The sequence below is a fragment of the Alligator mississippiensis genome, chromosome 3, assembly GCF_030867095.1.
Source record: "Alligator mississippiensis isolate rAllMis1 chromosome 3, rAllMis1, whole genome shotgun sequence".
Classification (NCBI taxonomy): domain Eukaryota; kingdom Metazoa; phylum Chordata; order Crocodylia; family Alligatoridae; genus Alligator; species Alligator mississippiensis.
In genome coordinates this window covers 264,105,262-264,123,334 of record NC_081826.1, presented here as the reverse complement: position 1 = coordinate 264,123,334, position 18,073 = coordinate 264,105,262, and the positions used below count along the sequence as shown (strand labels likewise).

At 45.9% G+C, this 18,073-nt stretch overlaps 1 long non-coding RNA gene across 1 annotated transcript in view; it reads left to right on the top strand.

Annotated features, from left to right (window-relative positions):
• The window catches only part of LOC109285284 (uncharacterized), a 31,479-nt gene extending 28,361 nt beyond the window's left edge, over positions 1-3,118 (top strand). The window contains exon 3 of the long non-coding RNA XR_002092992.2: positions 3,042-3,118. This is a non-coding gene — a long non-coding RNA (uncharacterized LOC109285284). The remainder of the gene's footprint in view (positions 1-3,041) is intronic.
• Positions 3,119-18,073: the final 14,955 nt, after the last annotated feature.

Genomic DNA, 18,073 nt, shown 5'->3' with positions numbered 1-18,073 from the left:
CTTCAGGACTTAAGAAAGTCCCTGGCTGCTGCTCCTGTGGTATGAACTGCCCACCCCAGTGGGGACAGGAGCATGCTGGGAGCTGGGGGTGCAGCTACCCCTGCAGGTCTGGTTGCTGCTCCCACATCCCCCTTTGTAAAATTCTGGATCTGCTTCTGGTCCTGATTCATAACTAGAACTCCTAGGTGCTACCATGGACACATGATATGTACTAATAATAGAGCCCTTGTGGCTCTAGCCCTTTGTCAGTCACTGATATCTAATCAGGGATTGGAAAAATAGTATGCGACTTACACAGTCAATCAACACGGTATGAATTGGGAATATTTTCAGCTGACAACTTTCAAATAATGAACAGGTGAAGAATTACTTGCTGAAGAAATCCAAAAAGTAAATTCAGAGACAAATGACATTTTTTCAGTCTGCTTAGGCAGGATTTGAAACCAAAAATGGAATAGCTTTTTTGTGAAAGACAATTTTGGCTTTATGGGATTCTGTGCTCTATTCTATCAAAATCCTCCAGCTCCCATAAAAGCAAAGATGGGACAAGCTGACTCTTTGTCTCACGGATCCAGACAAAAGCCCAGTCCCTATTCTTATGTGGTGCTATGGTGTGTAGACATGGCCTGCATGAGGTAACCCAAGACACTGACTGCTTAATAGCCCATTACTACTGCAATAGCATTGTGCGGCAACAACTGTGATGTGATGCTACTATGCAGTAGTGTCATGAAACAAAACATTTGTTGGTGCTACTGCACAGTAACTTGGTACTAAAAGACTGCACAGTAATGACTGCACAGTCAGTGTCTTGTGCAGATGTGGCCACAGTCACTCAATTCTTATATGGAGCCCTTCCACCTTTAGTATCTGAGCAGCTCTTCAGTTGCTGCCAGACTAGGAGTGAGAGTGGGGGATAGTAAGAGAGGGAAACCCTTCTATAGGAGTTGCCTGCATGATGCTCAAGAGACATCAGGTCTGTGCCACCTGGAGCCTCTGTGTGATGTCCTTAGTACTAGCAGAGAGCATATGAAGGACTCCCAAAGAAAACTGGGGGTTACCATCCCTTAGGGCATAGGATTTGATGAAAATGCTGCTAGGGCACTAAAGAGAGATTTAACTAAGGGCAAGAATTAACATTAAAAACTGAATTTGCAATAGTTTGGCAGAGGAACAGCTGGGAGATGGTAATAACAGGAAGGTAACATAATGCTCCTGTCTGGCTCTGGCTTGCTTTTTGCTCATGCTTTCTTCTACCTCTCCACCTCTTTCATTGCGAGTAAAAGTGCTCTAAGTTGTGGAGCATGTTAATGTCAACCTGGACCATGCTATGAAGTGCTGCAATGAACAGGGCACACATGGTCTTTGTGCACTATAGTCCCCCTTCCAAATGTAGCCACTATTTCGGTATGAGGCCAGGCTCCATCCAGCACCTTACTTAGGCTCTCAGTCTTATGTGTACTGCTTAGGCACTCTATAGACAGTTACACAGTTCTTTTGGCGAATGGGAGGGAGTAGCTGGCACATCCTTCACAGTGACATTCCCAGGTGACATGGAGGCAGTGTAGTAGGCTCTGCAATTGTCTTATGTGTCTGTGCAGAACCACACCTCATGGAACACTGCTCACTGCTACCTTACTGTTACTACAAGGAAGTAGTGTACAGAGGTGGTCCATTGCAATAGGTGTGAACGTGCCTACAAGGAGGAGCTGAGAGGCCTCTACTCTGACTGAAACTAGAGGAACTGAGAGTGGTTGACACCTTGGAATAAATGTTCACCATCTCCCAACACGGCTCCTGTAGAAAACCTGTCCCCTTAGACTAGATGCATCATGTACAGCAGACTCATTGCATCTCTCATGTTTAACCAGAACAGGGCCCTGCAGGTGAAGTACAGGATGGTGTGAGGTTTATGAGCATGTTGGATGACTAATGGACAGTTTCAGTAGGAGAGTGCAATGTGGAAGGGACTGCCTTCCAGATATTTTGTGAGTTGGCAGTCGCTGCTCAGTCCCAGAGAGTCATCCCATTCCTTAGCCACTTATTCCTTTGCATTTTCACTTTCAGTGCCTTCATAACCTTGGTGTCCTATCCGTGAATGTAGTCATCTCCCACAGACCTCTTGGGAGGTGCTCATCATCTCAAGAATTGGGCTCAGAATACTGAGTATAAAGCCAGTTTTGCCAGCTCTGAGGGTAGGCTCTATTCTCTACAGTGCCTTTGTGCTCTCAAAACTCTGAGATGGTTCCAGTGATATCAAAACTGTGTGACTTGCAGCACTGTGCAATAGTGTAGGTGACTACAGGGTTGGTCCTGTATGGAGTTGTAAACATCTGGGCTGAACTTTGTCCATTCTAAGCCTGTAATCTGCTCAGGAGGAGGGCAAGCCCCTGCGTCACAGAAGGCAGTATGTGCGCATCAGCATTGCTTCTTAGCCTACCAGGCAGGCTCTCCCAGTCACTGATGCCAGACAGGTTTGAAAGCAGGAAACTCCTTTTTGTACTGCCTCTCCCAGGTCTACTGCCCTAGTCAGCTGCTTATACCCTTGCCCTCTGGTGCTGGCTCTGTGGGTAAAAGGAGTCATCCTGTGGTTCTCTGTCGCTGCATCCAAAACAAGAGACAAATGACTCCTGTGCTCTGTGAAATAATTATCAGTTGCAGACAAAATGAGATTTCAAAAACTTCAGGATTTAGCAAACAGCAAATTGAATAAAATCTCCTGAAGAGCTCATCCAGAGCCAGCCAGCTCAGTAGGACCAAACCTCGCCCTGTGTTCCCATGCTTGATAAAGAACACAGATAAAAACTATTATATTATTGCTCCACCTAAGCTAGCCACACTGCAAACCACTTTTTCTCTAGTTGCCTGCCACTCAGATAGCTAGACAGGCTGTCATTATCAGCCACCCTCTGCCCCAGCTTTGCCCCAATTTTTTTAAGCCCTACAGCATTGTCATTTGATGTGTCTGGTGAGAGAATTAAAGTAGATGAAGACTGAGGATACCACTCCCTTAGGTAATGATATATTCTGATTCCCTCCAGCTATCTTGCTGACAACCCGATCCTCCTCATCCTGGCCTTACTCCCCTATTCTACAGCCTGGAGAATAATTAAAACTCCTCTACATAAGGTATGGCTTAGTTCAATATTCAGTTTGGTTTCTGTTAAAAAAAATGCTTGTGACAGATGGGATATGTTATGTGCCACAGCAAAAAGTTAGTTGGCATTCAGTAGCCAGCAGGAACAGCAGATAGAAATACCTGGCATACATTAACCAACAGTTAAAGCAGCTGAGTGACTTACACTTTTGGGGTGCTTGTACACAGGATGCCATTAACATGTACACGTGACAAAAATATCATGGTGTGGCTTAATGGTGTCCACTGTACACATTCAAGAGTTTTAGGGGTTTTAAATTACTTTGTATCATTGCAAACAAAACTATATCCGGATGTAGTTTAATTTGCAACAATGCGTTGCAACTGTCAGTTTGTCCCCCAGCTGTGGGAGAGATGGGCAGGCTCCGCAGAAAAAAAGGATCAGGCCTCTCAACTCTTTTGCCTTCAGCAGGCTCCTGCTGGAGGCAGAAGCGACGAGAGGCCTGATCATTTTTTTTTTTTTTGGGTGGAGCTTGCCTGCCTGTCCTGCAGCCCCAGGGGTGAACTGTCAGTGGACAAAGCAGCTCCTGAGCTGCGAGGGCCCCCAGTCCTTTTTCCAGTTGTGGGGCCACCCAGGTGGGCTGGTAGTGGTCTGGGTGCTGCCTCAGCTCAGAGGCAGCACCCAGCCCGATCCAACTCTTCCCCAACCCCAAGCTGGCTGGGACAGAGCCTGGCCCTCTGGCAGCCCACGTGGGCAGCCCAGGGGGGCACCACCACTGTGGAGAGAAGGACCGGGGCTCCCTGCAGCTCAGAGGCCACTCGGGCCACTGGCAGCTCACCCCCCAGCTGTGGGCAGGCTCTGACAAAAAACATGATGGAAAAATTGAAATGGATTTCAATTAAACCTCACCGTTTCAATTTAGGAGGCATAGAATGCAACCTCAGGAATCAAATCCTTGTCACGTGTACAAGTGCCTTTAGAGCACAAACTTTAAATAAGGCCTGATGGCTCTAAACCAGGGATTCCCAAAGTTTTTATGCTGCAGCCTACAAACCATGGCCCAGCAGCCACAGCCAGCCGTGCCTGGAATTTCTGGCTGGAAGATGGGTAAGAATACCCCCACACCGCAGGCAGCAGCGGCCGGGGGGCGTGCAAACCCTGTGCTGCCGTGGGCCCTGCAGAAGGAGCCACAGCCTCTCCACCCAGCTCTGGGGGGCCACGGTTTGCCAGTCCACGGCCACTTCTGATCCGGCAGCCGACCCACTGTGGCCCGGGGATTGAGAACCCCTGCTCTTAACAAGGAAAGGACTGGGTCTTGAGTTTTGATATCACCCAGCATTCATTCAGCAAAGATTAAACCTATTACAACATTAGAACACCTAATATGATCCATTATATTTATTTAACAATACAGGAATGCTGAGAGGGCTGTGCAGACATTTCAGAGCCTGAATCATATCACCAATAACTGAATTCTTGTCTTTGAGGGTAGCACAGTTTCCATTAAAAGAGCTTTGACTCAAGAAAGAGCTTAACATATCTTGACATTAAGAAAGAGCTTTGATTTAAGAAGAAAGCATCTTAAACTGTGTGTGCCTGTAGACATGTATAAACTTGGGCCCTGATCCTGTAAATGCTCACTACCAAATGTGGTGCTTTCTACCAGGAGTTTTCTCCATAGATTTAATGCAATTAGTCACACTATTACCTTCAGCAATGGAATAGACTATTAACTGGAGATATTAGACAGCTTTCTTCCTATAATAAAGATCATTGGCAAGGAAAGTCAAAGCAACTGTGTAGTTATCCCTCCTCCCCATACCATCCAAAAATCTCTCTTCTCCCTAAAAGGGTCAATACCCAGTAAATGCAATAAGATCATACAGCTTTCAAAAGCAAAACTCCCAGAACTTGCAATATTATCACAGCCTAAGAATGAATTGCACAGCTTCATTCAGACTTCCTTTTTTCCTTTGTTCTCCTATTGTTTTAAGTACTTGCTAGACATCATGGGAGCTGAATGAAAGAAACAGGTTTGATGAGAAAAAACACCAAAATAAACATGAAGGTGAATAGTGCATGTCATCTTTACTTTTTGAAGGAATTTGAAGTTAAAGCAAGATGCTTCTTTTAGACCTGTCTTCTGTGGAATCAGAGGGACTCTCTACATGTGCAGGTAGAGGCACAATGGGATCTAATGTGTGATCCACAATCACACACCTCTTGCCATGTCACACATGCACAGCAGGAAGCCTGATTGTGGGTTCGCACATTAGGTTCCATTGCTGGTGCAGGGGGAGCCTGATGCTGGATTTCCCCTGCACTGTCAAAAAGCAGGCTCACATAGCTGGGAGCCCCCTGAGCTAAGGGGTCTCAGCTGTGGGTTTGCCCAATGCACCCCCAGGGCTGGGAGACTGCAGCCGCACCCCCAGCAGCCAGGACCCGCCTGGGTACCAGCACTGAGGGGCATGCTTCAGGAATGAAGCATCTGCAGCTGTGGGACTTTGGGTCCCAGGAGCTGCAGGGTGCTGCTGGGCCCCAGAATTAGCAGCTGCTGGGGCTGATCTTGCTGAGTAAACTTATGAATTTGATTTGATTTTGTGAACTCTATTTTTCACTGTTGCTTTTGGTGTGGATTAGACCTTCTGTTTTATGTCAGAAAACAGACAGGCTGTTTACAGGCATTAACACCCCTTCCCCCCCAAAAAGGTGCTTTACTTGAAACTCAGCACCCCCCATTCAGAGCTCAGTGCATGCCCAGAAGAGGCAGCATGTTAGTTGGACCCAGCTTGCCCAATGTCTGTATAGATTGGGTGCTTTAGTGGGGCTTTTTGGGTGGTTTTATCTAATAGCTGGTTGAATTGGCTTTAGATAAAAGTGCGAAAACCCTCCCGCTGAAGCAGTTCTATACAGATGTTGCATAGCCAGGTTGAACTAATGCGCTGCTTCTTCCAGTAAAGCAGTTTGTTTGTTTTTTAACATCTGTCAGCAGGCATAGTATTTGAGATACTGATACAAACCTTTAGGGGGCCATCAGCTAGGAAATAGCTGTGTTTGTCAGGATAATAATGTAATCTACCCAGCCAAGTCCATGGCTAGAAATGACCCTCCATCAGCTATCCCACAGAGGGTAGGATAATAGAAAATTCCAGTGAAAGGAAAGAAGGAAGAAATAGGGAGTCATACCATAGCCAGAATGGAAATGGTGATCAGCAGAAGCTGGGAAGCAGGAGGGGCTAGTACTTCTAAAGGACAATAGCCCCCCAAATTCTGAACTTCTATACATTTTTTCTGAGTGAAGTGTGTGTATTTAAGTTCCTTTGCAAAGCCTGGTCATTCTTTACTTTGTCCTATTCTAATATAATAAAAGCCTTTGTCTGTCTGTCCGTAACACTCCAGCCAACTGCACATGTGCTGCTGAGCGGGCGCATGCTGATTGGCTGTGAGGGCCCAGAGTATTACAGACAGAGGGGGTGAGGGAGCCTCTGTGCTGCCCCCCCCCGCCTCAACAATAGCTGGCAGGAAGGGGGAGGCAGTGGGGTGGACCAGCAGAGAGTTGGGGGTGCACATGGCTGCACCGGGAGCACAGGCTGTGCATGGCAGGGTGGGGGAGATGTATGGGGCCAGACACGAGGGGTGGGGAGGGACATAGGGGTGGTGGGGGGTCGCATGGGGCCGGAGGCAGAGCAGCATCACTGAGGGGCGCTGGGTAGTGGCGTTCCATCCCTGCCCACTCCCCGCCACATCATCCACGATGGGCAATTTGCTAGTAATCCTACAAGAGAATTGTGGAGTGCCCATGTGGGTAAAGCTCTGGAGAGAATTGCATACACTAGTGGGGAGACTCAGGTTCTCCACTGCCCTACAGTAGTTGGGTTGTAGGGTTACACATTCCTTGAAGGGGGACCATACCGCTTGGGAGCACATCTGAGATGCCAGACTTAGAGGCAGTGTCTAGACACTACCTAGATCCAGCTGGCTTGAAACCATGTTGGGGACCACAATTAGTCTAATCTAATAGCTTGGCAATCATCTATATAGGAAAATGCAGGTAGGATTGCAATATCGCTTGCCTTGTACACATATATGGGTAAGAGCATGGTTCTGATCCTGCAGGAAGAACTCAGTAGAAGGATGTTTTGTGGGTTCAGGAAAACAATCCAATGAGTTGCCTCATCAAACTTGTCATCTTGGCTAGTTGGCACTGATAGCCACAACCCCCAGCAAATGTATAGAAAAGGGCTGATGATGTCTAAGAGGCTGCTGAGTATGTGGTTAGGTGGACTGTTGCCATGGAATGAGCGTGATGTCTGTTTACCCATTTTAGGCCTGGAATTAATTCACTAGTCACAGAGGACAAGAGAGAGAAGACTCTTTCCACTAAATAGAATTGAGCTGCTGATTTGAGTCCTCCAGCTGTACTCATTAAAGAAATAATATAGTTCCTCTTACTTGGGAAGAATGGTATGTGGGAGAGAGGTTCCAGGAATTGGGATCTGCTTTGGCTGCTGGGAAAGAAGCTAATTGCTTTGCTGTCTAGGGATAGTGATATTGTACTGACTGGAATCAGAGACTGTGTTATCTTATGTTTGGACTTGGCTTTGACACTGCCTGGCCATCAGCCTACCTTTATAATTGTGACTTAGCATAAGGATGTTGAAGCTGTTTTACAGGCCAGGGTAGAGAGAAAGCTATTTTGGGGAAATGAGCAGAACGTGGTTTCCCTTAGTTGTGTTTGTTCCTAATAAAGATCAGGAAAGCACTTCACACTTTAGGTGGAGAATGCCTATTTCATAATGATCATGGAAAACTGATGAAACACAGATCACTGGGCCTAGTTTGGTGATCTGGAAAAGTGTGCATCATGGGAAAAGTGCAGACTGGAGAACTAAAGCACCAGATGAAACAGGTATTGTAAAAGCAACTGTCATAGACATTTGAAGGCAATATTCTATAGTAATGTATCTTGCTCATCAAGCAAACGTTTTTGAGCATTTAGAATAATCACTAACTGCCCAGCAACCAGGAAAAGAATCATATTAAATAAATCTGACAGAAATCTTGAAAAGAAAATTCTTCAGCTCATACATTTAGGTTTTTTTCTAGATTGTCTGAGATTTGCTCTCATAAGAGGAACACCGTTTAAAATGTATGGTTAAAATTTAACTTCAAATATATATTTTTTAATATTCCAAGCATGTTTGAAAGATACAGTGAAGCATTTTGAATATAGCCTGAAAACATGATTTGCTTCGGCAACTGTGTAAGTGGCTTTGCTAAAATTTTCTAGAAATGTATCTGAATAGGTAGAAGCAAAAGTAAAATGAAAATTAGGGTTGAGAAATCAAATATTCAAAAGTCAGAAAGTTCCAAAAATTAAAATTTTCTCAGCAGTATTAATTTGGCAGTGCACATTCTGTATCCTTTATGATGTTAAGAATAACAACAACCTGTATAGGCTATGCCATGACTTGCATGTTGCCAAGAAAACATAAAGAAAATGTGCTTTATATGGGCAATGTATCTAAGAATAATTCAGGCATCCTTAATAGTATACAATCACTGTTCTAGGTCATTTTGCCCAATTTAGTAACAACATCAGAACCTAGCTAGGATGAAATAGTTTGTAGATTTGCCAATTTACATGTTTCTCTGCTCTGACTCCTTGCTCTCCTCTACAGCTATATTTCCTTGCTGGATTCCTTTCCCATTATTCTTTCCCCTGTTCCTACTTATCTACTTCCAGTGCTGTTCAATGCACTGCCCCCCCCCCCCCCGCCCCCAATTATATATTTGGCCTCTATGAATCTTCAATCTCCAACTCCCAAATGATCCCCTCCTGCTTTCCCCTTCTACCTCCCTCCTTACAGAATTAGAAAAGAAAATGCAAGGATCAATGAACTGAAGGGTTCTGCCAAAAGTGAAATGTGACAAATTCTAAGGTTTGATTGTAAGAGGGTTTGGCCCTGATCCTGCCAAATACTTTTGAACAACCATAACTGCATGAAAACCACCAGCAGTATGATCAGGTGTGTGCATATCAGCTCTTTTAAAAATTGGGAACAACCCTGCAATCCAAAGCCTCTAAACCCACCTTAACATAAGGGTCTGCATGTTCTACACTACCAAACTATTCCCTCACTTCGTTATTTATCTGTCCCTGCATGGTGACAGGTTGCACACACTCTACAACTTTAAGGTTGATAACAGAAGAGGGTCAAGAGAATAACAGATTAATGTAAGTTGAAGTAAAAATGAAAAAGTGACAAAAGAGAGCATCTAAGGCTCACTCTTTGTGATACATACAGTATTTTCTCAATGTCTGTGTTGCAGGGCACTAAACTTCCTGCTCCTAGAAGAGCAGAAACTCCCTGGGGAGAGCTGGAAGAGACAGGCAGAAGTCCAGGTGCAGGTTATCAGGGCAACAGGCTGGAGAGCAAATTAGCCTGCACCTGGACCTGTCAGCTGACCAGAAAGGGCAGGGCCCTAGGCCCTTATAAATCCCCAGGCTGGAACTAGTGTGGGCAGTTTGCTGCTGGCAGCCAAATGGAAAGGCCCCCTCCTAGAGAGAGCTAGGGGAGGAGGCCTGAGGATGAGTCTAGCTTCTGGGAATGCCAGGGGTAAAGTTTGATTCTTTTAAAGGGGTGGAGCACACTGGGAACTTATGTGTTATGTTATAGCCCAGGGGCTTATGTTTTGTTTGCTGTTTCATAATGACCGGTGGTTTGGGTGAGGCTGAGGAGGAGGCCTCATTGGGGGGGCCCACTGTAGTGTGGGGGCCCTGGTGCCAGATGGGGCATGGCATTTGGGGTGCACAGACCCCAGTGCCGAGGGGCGCAGAGACAGAGGCAGGGCTGTGGAGAGCCCTGTGACAACCCAAGGCCGAGTAAAACCAAGGCCTCAGAGGGACATTGTGCGAATACCATTTGCGAGGCTTGCGGCATGGTAAAGGGGCGGTTTAGAGCCATGCATAAAGCCCATAAGGCTGGGGTGTCCCAAGACATCTATTTTGAAATGGGACCCACAAGGGGCCTGGGAACCCACGGGGTTCCGGGAAGTCCATCAGGACTGTGTCCAACTGGATGTGAAGGCAGCCTCCCTATATTATAATTACATCAAGTTGTGGTGGGCAAGAAAAGAGGGTGCCCATCGGGTCAAATTAGCACGGTTGAGGGGTCCTAGGAGATCATGGCCATCCTTGGAGACCTCCATCCCATGACAGTCTGAAAGCCATGTAGAGCAGTAGAGCTTGATGCCTTCATTAATGCAGCTCCAGAGAAATGCAAAGCAGTGAGTCTGAATGGTTAAAATGGTATGGAAAATAGAGAATCCTAGAATCGTAGGGAAGTAAGGCTGGAAGGGATCTCCAGGGGTCATCTAGTCCAACCCCTTGCCCGAGGCAGGGTCATCCTTATCCAAGCCATCCTATACAAACAATAAACTGAACTCTACGTAAGACTACCATCAACTCAGACACGACATGGATATAACACCCTAACCTGCCAGGAGTAAACCACAAGAAATATGGAAGCCAACATGCTGCTTCTTTAAAAGGTTCTCAATATATACCCAAAAGAACCCAGGTAGAGGGCCATGTCCTGCCCCCCTACCCCTACTACAAATGAAAGCAAAAACTGCCACAGTCCATACCAATCTGACTGGGGGGGGGGGGGTTCCTTTCTGACTCCAGATATGGAAATTGGTCTGACCCTAACCAAAGAGGCAAGACTCCAGCCAGGAACCTCCAACTTGGGTCCCAGCAGGAACACTGATACTACCCAGTCAAAATTCCCAGCCTTGGCTGTAGGTAACTTCTGATGCCTCTCAGGAAGGCTTAAAAACACCCTGACATACAGCAGAAAAGAGTAGGGGGAGGAGGAACCAGCAAGGCCCGGAAGCATGGCAAATACCCATAGTAGAACACAGGCATAGCTATGCCAGATCATTCCCAACCAGTGGCTGTACAACGGACTTGAACACCTCCAGTGATGGAATCCACAACTTCCCTAGCCAGTCTGTTCTACTGCCTCACTATTCTCAAAGTGAAAAAGTGTTTCCTGATATCCAACCTAAATTTACTAAACTATTGGTCTGCATCCTCTGCTCTGCAGCAAGAGAAAAAAGGTGTTTTCCCTCTTCTTTATGGCAGCCCTTTAAGTATTTGAAGACTGCTTTCATGTCCCCTCTTAAGCACTTCTCTGCCAACTGAACATGCCTACCTCCTTCAGCCTTTCCTCATATGACTTGCCTTCCAAACCATTTATCATCTTTCTTATTCATTTATCATTTGTTCATCATTTATCATCTTTGGACCCTCTCTGACTTCTTCATGTTCTTTTTAAAATGTGGAGCCCAAAACTGCACACAGTACTCCAGCTGAGGCCTAACCACCAGTGCTGAGTAGAGGCACTATCACTGTCTGTGTCTTATACCTAATGCTTCTGTCAATGCATCCCAAAACCACATTGGACTTTTGTGCAGCTGAATCACAGTACAGACTCACACTGAGTCTGTTATCTACAAGGACTCCCAAATACTTTTCCATAGTGCTGCCATCCAGCCAGGTGTCACCCATTTTATATTTGCATGTTTCATTGATTCATAGATTCATAGATGTTAGGGTCGGAAGGGACCTCAATAGATCATCGAGTCCGACCCCCTGCATAGGCAGGAAAGAGTGCTGGGTCTAGATGACCCCAGCTAGATGCCTATCTAACCTCCTCTTGAAGACCCCCAGGGTAGGGGAGAGCACCACCTCCCTTGGGAGCCCATTCCAGACCTTGGCCACTCGAACTGTGAAGAAGTTCTTACTAATGTCCAATCTAAATCTGCTCTCTGCTAGCTTGTGGCCATTGTTTCTTGTAACCCCCGGGGGCGCCTTGGTGAATACTCACCAATTCCCTTCTGTGCCCCCGTGATGAACTTAAAGGCAGCCACAAGGTCGCCTCTCAACTTTCTCTTGCGGAGGCTGAAAAGGTCCAGTTTCTCTAGTCTCTCCTCATAGGGCTTGGTCTGCAGGCCCTTGACCATACGAGTTGCCCTTCTCTGGACCCTCTCCAGGTTATCCGCATCCTTCTTGAAGTGTGGCACCCAGAATTGCACGCAGTACTCCAACTGCGGTCTGACCAGTGCCCGATAGATGGGAAGTATCACCTCCTTGGACCTATTCGTCATGCACCTGCTGATGCACGATAAAGTGCCATTGGCTTTTTTGATGGCTTCGTCACACTGCCGACTCATGTTCATCTTGGAGTCCACTAGGACTCCAAGATCCCTTTCCACCTCTGTGCCACCCAGCAGGTCATTCCCTAGGCTGTAGGTGTGCTGGACATTTTTCCTCCCTAGGTGCAGCACTTTGCATTTCTCCTTGTTGAACTGCATCCTGTTGTTTTCTGCCCACTTGTCCAATCTTGTTCATTATTCCTTCTGGGTGTACCACCTTGCATTTGTCCACATCAAACTTCCACACTGTTTGCTCTGGCCCAGCTTTCCAATCTGTCGCGATCCTTCTGAATTGGGGGATTCAGTATTCACAGTCCTTCCCAGTTTCGTGTCATCTGGAAAGTTGCTCAAGAAGCAATCAATGCCAGCATCCAAATTGTTAATAAATACATTGAACTGCACCAGGCCCAGGACAGATCCCTATGGGACTCTGCTTAAAACCTCTTGCCATTTCAAAATGGGCACTTGAATAATTACCCTTCACTTGCAGCTATTGAGCTAGCTGTCTACTTACCTTATAGTAGTTCTGTTCAGCCCACATTTCTCCAATTTGTTTCTGAGAACGTCTTTCAGGACCTTGTCAAAAGCCTTGCTGAAGTCCAGATACATTACATTCACTGCATTCTCTCCATCCACCCAAGTAGTTACTTTGTCAAAGAAGGAGATCAAGTTTGTTTGACATATGTTTTTCATAAATCCATGCTGGCTGCTTGTGATCCTCTAGATGCTTGCAAAATGACCTTCCTTATGATATACTCCAGTAACTTCCTGGTTACTGAGGTGAGGGTAACTGGTCTGTAGTTCCTTGGATCCTCCTTTTTGCTCTCTTTGAAGAGGGGCACTACCCTGACCCTTTTCCAGTCCTCTTGGTACCTGGCCCATCTCCCATGACTTCATGAAGATCTTTGCCAAGGGCTCTGAGATCTCCTCTGCCAGTTCCTTCAGTACTCTGGAATGAAGTTCATCTGGCCCCTCTGATTTGAATTCATTCAGATGTATGAAAAGCTCTCTGACTGCCTCTCTCATTATCTCATAACAATCTATAATTTTGAAAACATCAGAGAAAGATGTAATAATTGTTCAAGGCTTTCTCTCTATCTGATGTGGACCTTGCTCTTCTCCCAGCACCTCTTAAGATTAGATTTTGAAGAGTAACATGTTTTACAGAGGAGTCCATGAATGGGACCAAGACTTGTATAGGTTTCCTTGGAAATGCCCCCTCAAACTGTTGTTATTTTCAGGTAGTGCAATTCCTTCTTCCCCTCCCCTGAAGGCCAAACTGGTTCTGGATGCTATAAAATAAAATCATGACCAAGCAAGGGTGCAATGAGGCAAAGTGAACCTGAATATTTTCCCTTCCTGCAGCTCTTCCTGTGGTCCACTGCATGGTTGCTTTGTGACCTTGGGTGGTTTTAAGTGGTCAAGACCATGATTCTGTCCCCTTTCTAGGATGTCAGCAGTCACAGTAATTTCTGCAGCACTGAACTAACACATATGTTTGACCAGGTAAGCCACATGGAGGTGAAAGGCAACACAAATAAAAGAGCTTTGCCTTAGAGGTGGAGGGCCTTGGCAGTTGTAAGCAACAGAGATTGATGGTATTTTTCAATAGTGGGCACAGTCTGCTTTCTCTTGGTCATTTTCCGTCTTCCAAATACTTTGTATTAACTGGTTAGAGTAGGAGCCTTGGAAAACTTTAATTATTCAACCATTGTGGTATTGGGCCAGAGGCCAATTTTTATTATACCTATGTGTGTATATCTATATCTGTAGATACAAACACACACACGTATGTATGAAGAGAGATACATGATTGAGTTGCATATGTGAAAGAACTTTAATTCATGTAAAACAATCTTCCCTTCCTAATTACCTTCCCTTGTCCTTTCCCCTCTACCTACTTATTTATTGTAATTCCCATAGGCAACCACTGTGCAAATATAAACCAGTGCTACAACAGGTACTGCACCCTGCAGTTTGCACATGAACAATGAAACATAGCACTAGAAATCTGGAACCATAATAATGTATCTTTTTTTATTTTAATGATGCCCTGTAAATCTAGAAATAAATTTAAATAATTGCAACAACATGTTTAAACTCCCAGCAGTTGACAGAACAAAGCAGACCCAACCTCGTTCCACCCCAGTCAACTTCAGTAAATAACTGTAATGATACACAGCCAGACAATGCATGACAAAGCACAATGTATTTTGGAGGCTGTCAACTCCAGCAGACTTCCAAAGAGAGCAAATTTCACAGTCATGTATACTCTTTGGAGGACACCTTGGGATAATCCTTATTCACCTATTAGGTGTCTAGGGGCGTGTGTAGACAAAACAGGGGCCCTAAATTGAAGTGGTGGGTTTTTAAAAACACCACTTCAATTTAAGGCCCTTTAAACCCCCTGTTGTGCACACACCCAGACTTACCTGCCTCTCTGGTGGTGGGCAGGGGAGGGTGACCTGCCAGCGGGCACAGTGGTCCCTGGGTTGCAGGGGCTGATGGTGCTTCCCTCCATGGCAGCAGCAACCCTCCTGGCAGGTGACACTCGCGTGCAGGCACTCGGCTCGGGCGGTACTGGGGGGCACAGCACCCATGAAAGGAAGCATCAGGCCCCTGCGCAGCTCAGGCAAGCAGGCAGGCTCCAGGGAAAAAAAAAAAGATCAGGCTTGCCAGTCTTCTTGGGTGGAGTTCCAGGGCTGCTGCCAGGCTGCCGGCTTGGGCTTTCTGCAGAGCCCCTGAGCTGCACAGAACCTGGTGCTTCACACCGTGGCTCTAGGGCAGCAAACTAAAACTCCTCGGAGAAATTTTTGTTTGCTGCGCCCTAAGTCATTTAAGGCACATTCCACCGCCAAATTTGCTACAGCAGCTGGAATTACTGCACAATATGCCACTGACATATGCAAATACCAACACTATTAAAGCGGTGCAAAAGCATTTAGCCCGCTTTAAAGTGTTGTGCACACATGTCCCTTGTTTTGTCTACACACAGCCTAAGTCTTGATCCTACTCCACCTGCAGAGTCCCTGAAAAAAGATTAACACACCTACTTTTGGATTATGCATTCATCCTAGCTTTAAGGCTAAGTGACAAAAAGTTGCAAGGAGAAGGATCCATATACCTTTTGCATTTTCAGGGTCTCCAGGATCACACTTATTGTAGAATAAGATCTGGCCCATTGACTCCATGTCTTAGAAATGGGTATTTAGGGTCTTACAGCTCATGTACTCAGCCACCATGTACATGTCCACACTGCTTCTAATCAAGCTGTGGATCACTAATGTGAAAACATGCCTTTCCCATTTACTCCCACTACACGTGCACCAAATCCTGAAACAGTGTAATCTAGCTAGCTACCATTGGAGCAGTACTGTGCATATACCAATAAACATGTACAAGACAGAGCGTGGTGCTTGGTGTGTATCATACAGTGGCATATACTGTATTTTTGTTGCAATTTGGTGAGTACAAGGGAGTGAGTAGGCAGGACCTCAGTTAATGCTATCACTGTCTACCCTTGTAGATATGTATTAAACTTTAGGCCTTGGCTGTTCCAGTCTGCCTTCTTTTCGATACACAATAGGGTGAGCAAATTCAGCGTAGTGATGGCTTCAAAAAGGTTATGTGATTATGGGAAGGCCAGTGCTCCCATTCTATAAGGGAAGATGAACTTATTACTAAGAGTTTCATAAGTGTGTGAGGTTCTGCCATCATAACACATGGAATATTCTGCAGCTGCTTAACAGCAATATTGCTTCAACACCCAGATACAAACTGGACCTTTATTCCAACGCAAACCATCCTCTCTCTATTGCCTCCCACCTCAAAATAGGAAATAGGAAATCCCTTTAACATCGCAAGGTCACAGGAAGCTTGCTACAAGCCATTCTTCCTGACATTAGCATTTCATCAGCTACTGTGCTGCTTTTTTAAACAGGATTCCAGTTTCAGAACCAACAGCTTATACAGGAAGAAAGCGATAACACCAGCCTTCCTTCTTAGCCCCTAGCAGTAAAACTTAGCAGACTCACAATTCCTATTGTCCTCCAGATCCTTTCTCCTCATGACTCCTCATGACCTATCCAAGTCCAGGACTTCTCCATAAAAAAACTGGATCCTCTGTCCATGTTAGATGTCATGAAGCCTGTTGTTCCTTCATATTATGAGCCTATGAGCCAAATTCTCTGCTACAATTGAGCTACACTGATAAACACTAACTACCATAGATTGGAATGGGATGATTTGTCTTTAAACACGGATTTATTATTAGGTTGCTGGCTCTTGGGCCACAGATTTAACTTACCCTAAAAAAACTCAAAACTTAATTTTTTTTCCTGATGCTAATATTACATCAGCTACAACGATGTTAGAACATAGTAATTATATCGTCTAACACAATGGGTGCTGTATACAATACAACACAAATAATACTACTCAGTTAGGCAGCTCAGAAATGATAGGAAATCCTTATGGCTAGTTAAGACACAGGCTGCCTGAATCACTGAGTGTGGGGTTATTTATGATCATGCACAGTTGCAGGTAGCAAAATGTGTGGTTCCTTCTGTACTCTCCCTCCTGATGAGCTAAGCAGTTGGATAGTGAAATTTTACAAGAATTGAAAGTTGAAATACAGGAATGGTTTGTGTGTAACTGCATGATCATTAACTTGTTTGGTGTTAACAAAGGAACATTTCTCATATCGGCAGAATAAAATATAGAAAATTGACTGAACAGTCTTATTCTAAGACATCTGTTTGGCTTGGAATCTGATTCTGTTCCCTAAAAATATCTAAGCAGAGAGAGAAGACGGCTCCCCTCTCTCTCCAGGTGTGTGCTCATTATGTAATCATGCTCAAAGGAAAGATTGGAATTTTAAACTAGGGGCTGAAACCTTGAGTCTTTACTCTGACAAAAGTCCATGGCAGCTTATATCATGCTATCATACCATATATACATGAATCCAGGACAACGTTGAAGTGAAGATGACTCCCCAGTAATTAGAATCTTTTTGTGGAAAATGTATAAAATGTATACTTTCCATGTATAGAATCTAATTATTGGAGAGTTTTCCTAAATTCATTTCACTGAAAGTAGCAGCATGGAGGCAAGCATTGGCAGAGGGGCAGGTGGTGAGGGAGTCAAGTGGCCTGGCTTCTGCCCTTTGCCCCCTGCTGCCTGTCTCCCATCACCACTTGCCTCCCTTGTTGCCTGCTCCCCCACCCCCACCCCCACCCCTCTCTGCCCCTACTCCTTGCTGCAGTGTCTGTGCCCTCTGGTGCCTGTCCCCCCTGTCACTTGGCTTCCCTGCTTCCTGTCTCCCCCCTCCCCACACTGCTTACCTGCATTGTGGCTCCAGATGCAGCCTTGCTCCAGCCTGAGGCACAGAGCACATGGCATCGCCAGTGCTGGTCTGGCCAGGCAGCAGCAGTTACAGCACTGGCAGCTCTGGCCCTGGTCTTGGCCCTGGCTCTAGGACTGGGTCAGAGCTGGAGCCAAAGCCAGAGCTGCCAGCACCATTGCTGCTGCTGCCTGGCCAGAAGGGTGTGGGCTGGAGCAGGGCTGACGCTGTGACTGTGGGGAAGTGGGGTGTGGGAGACAGAGGCACTGGGAAGCAGCGGCTGTGGGGGGCAGGTTGCAGGGAAAGCATAGGCTGTGGCTCCGACTCCAACCCTGATCCTGGGGTGGGGTCTGAAACTGGAGCTGCAGCAGCAGCTTGCCCCCTGCTTTGTACTTGAATCTAAGATGAGGGG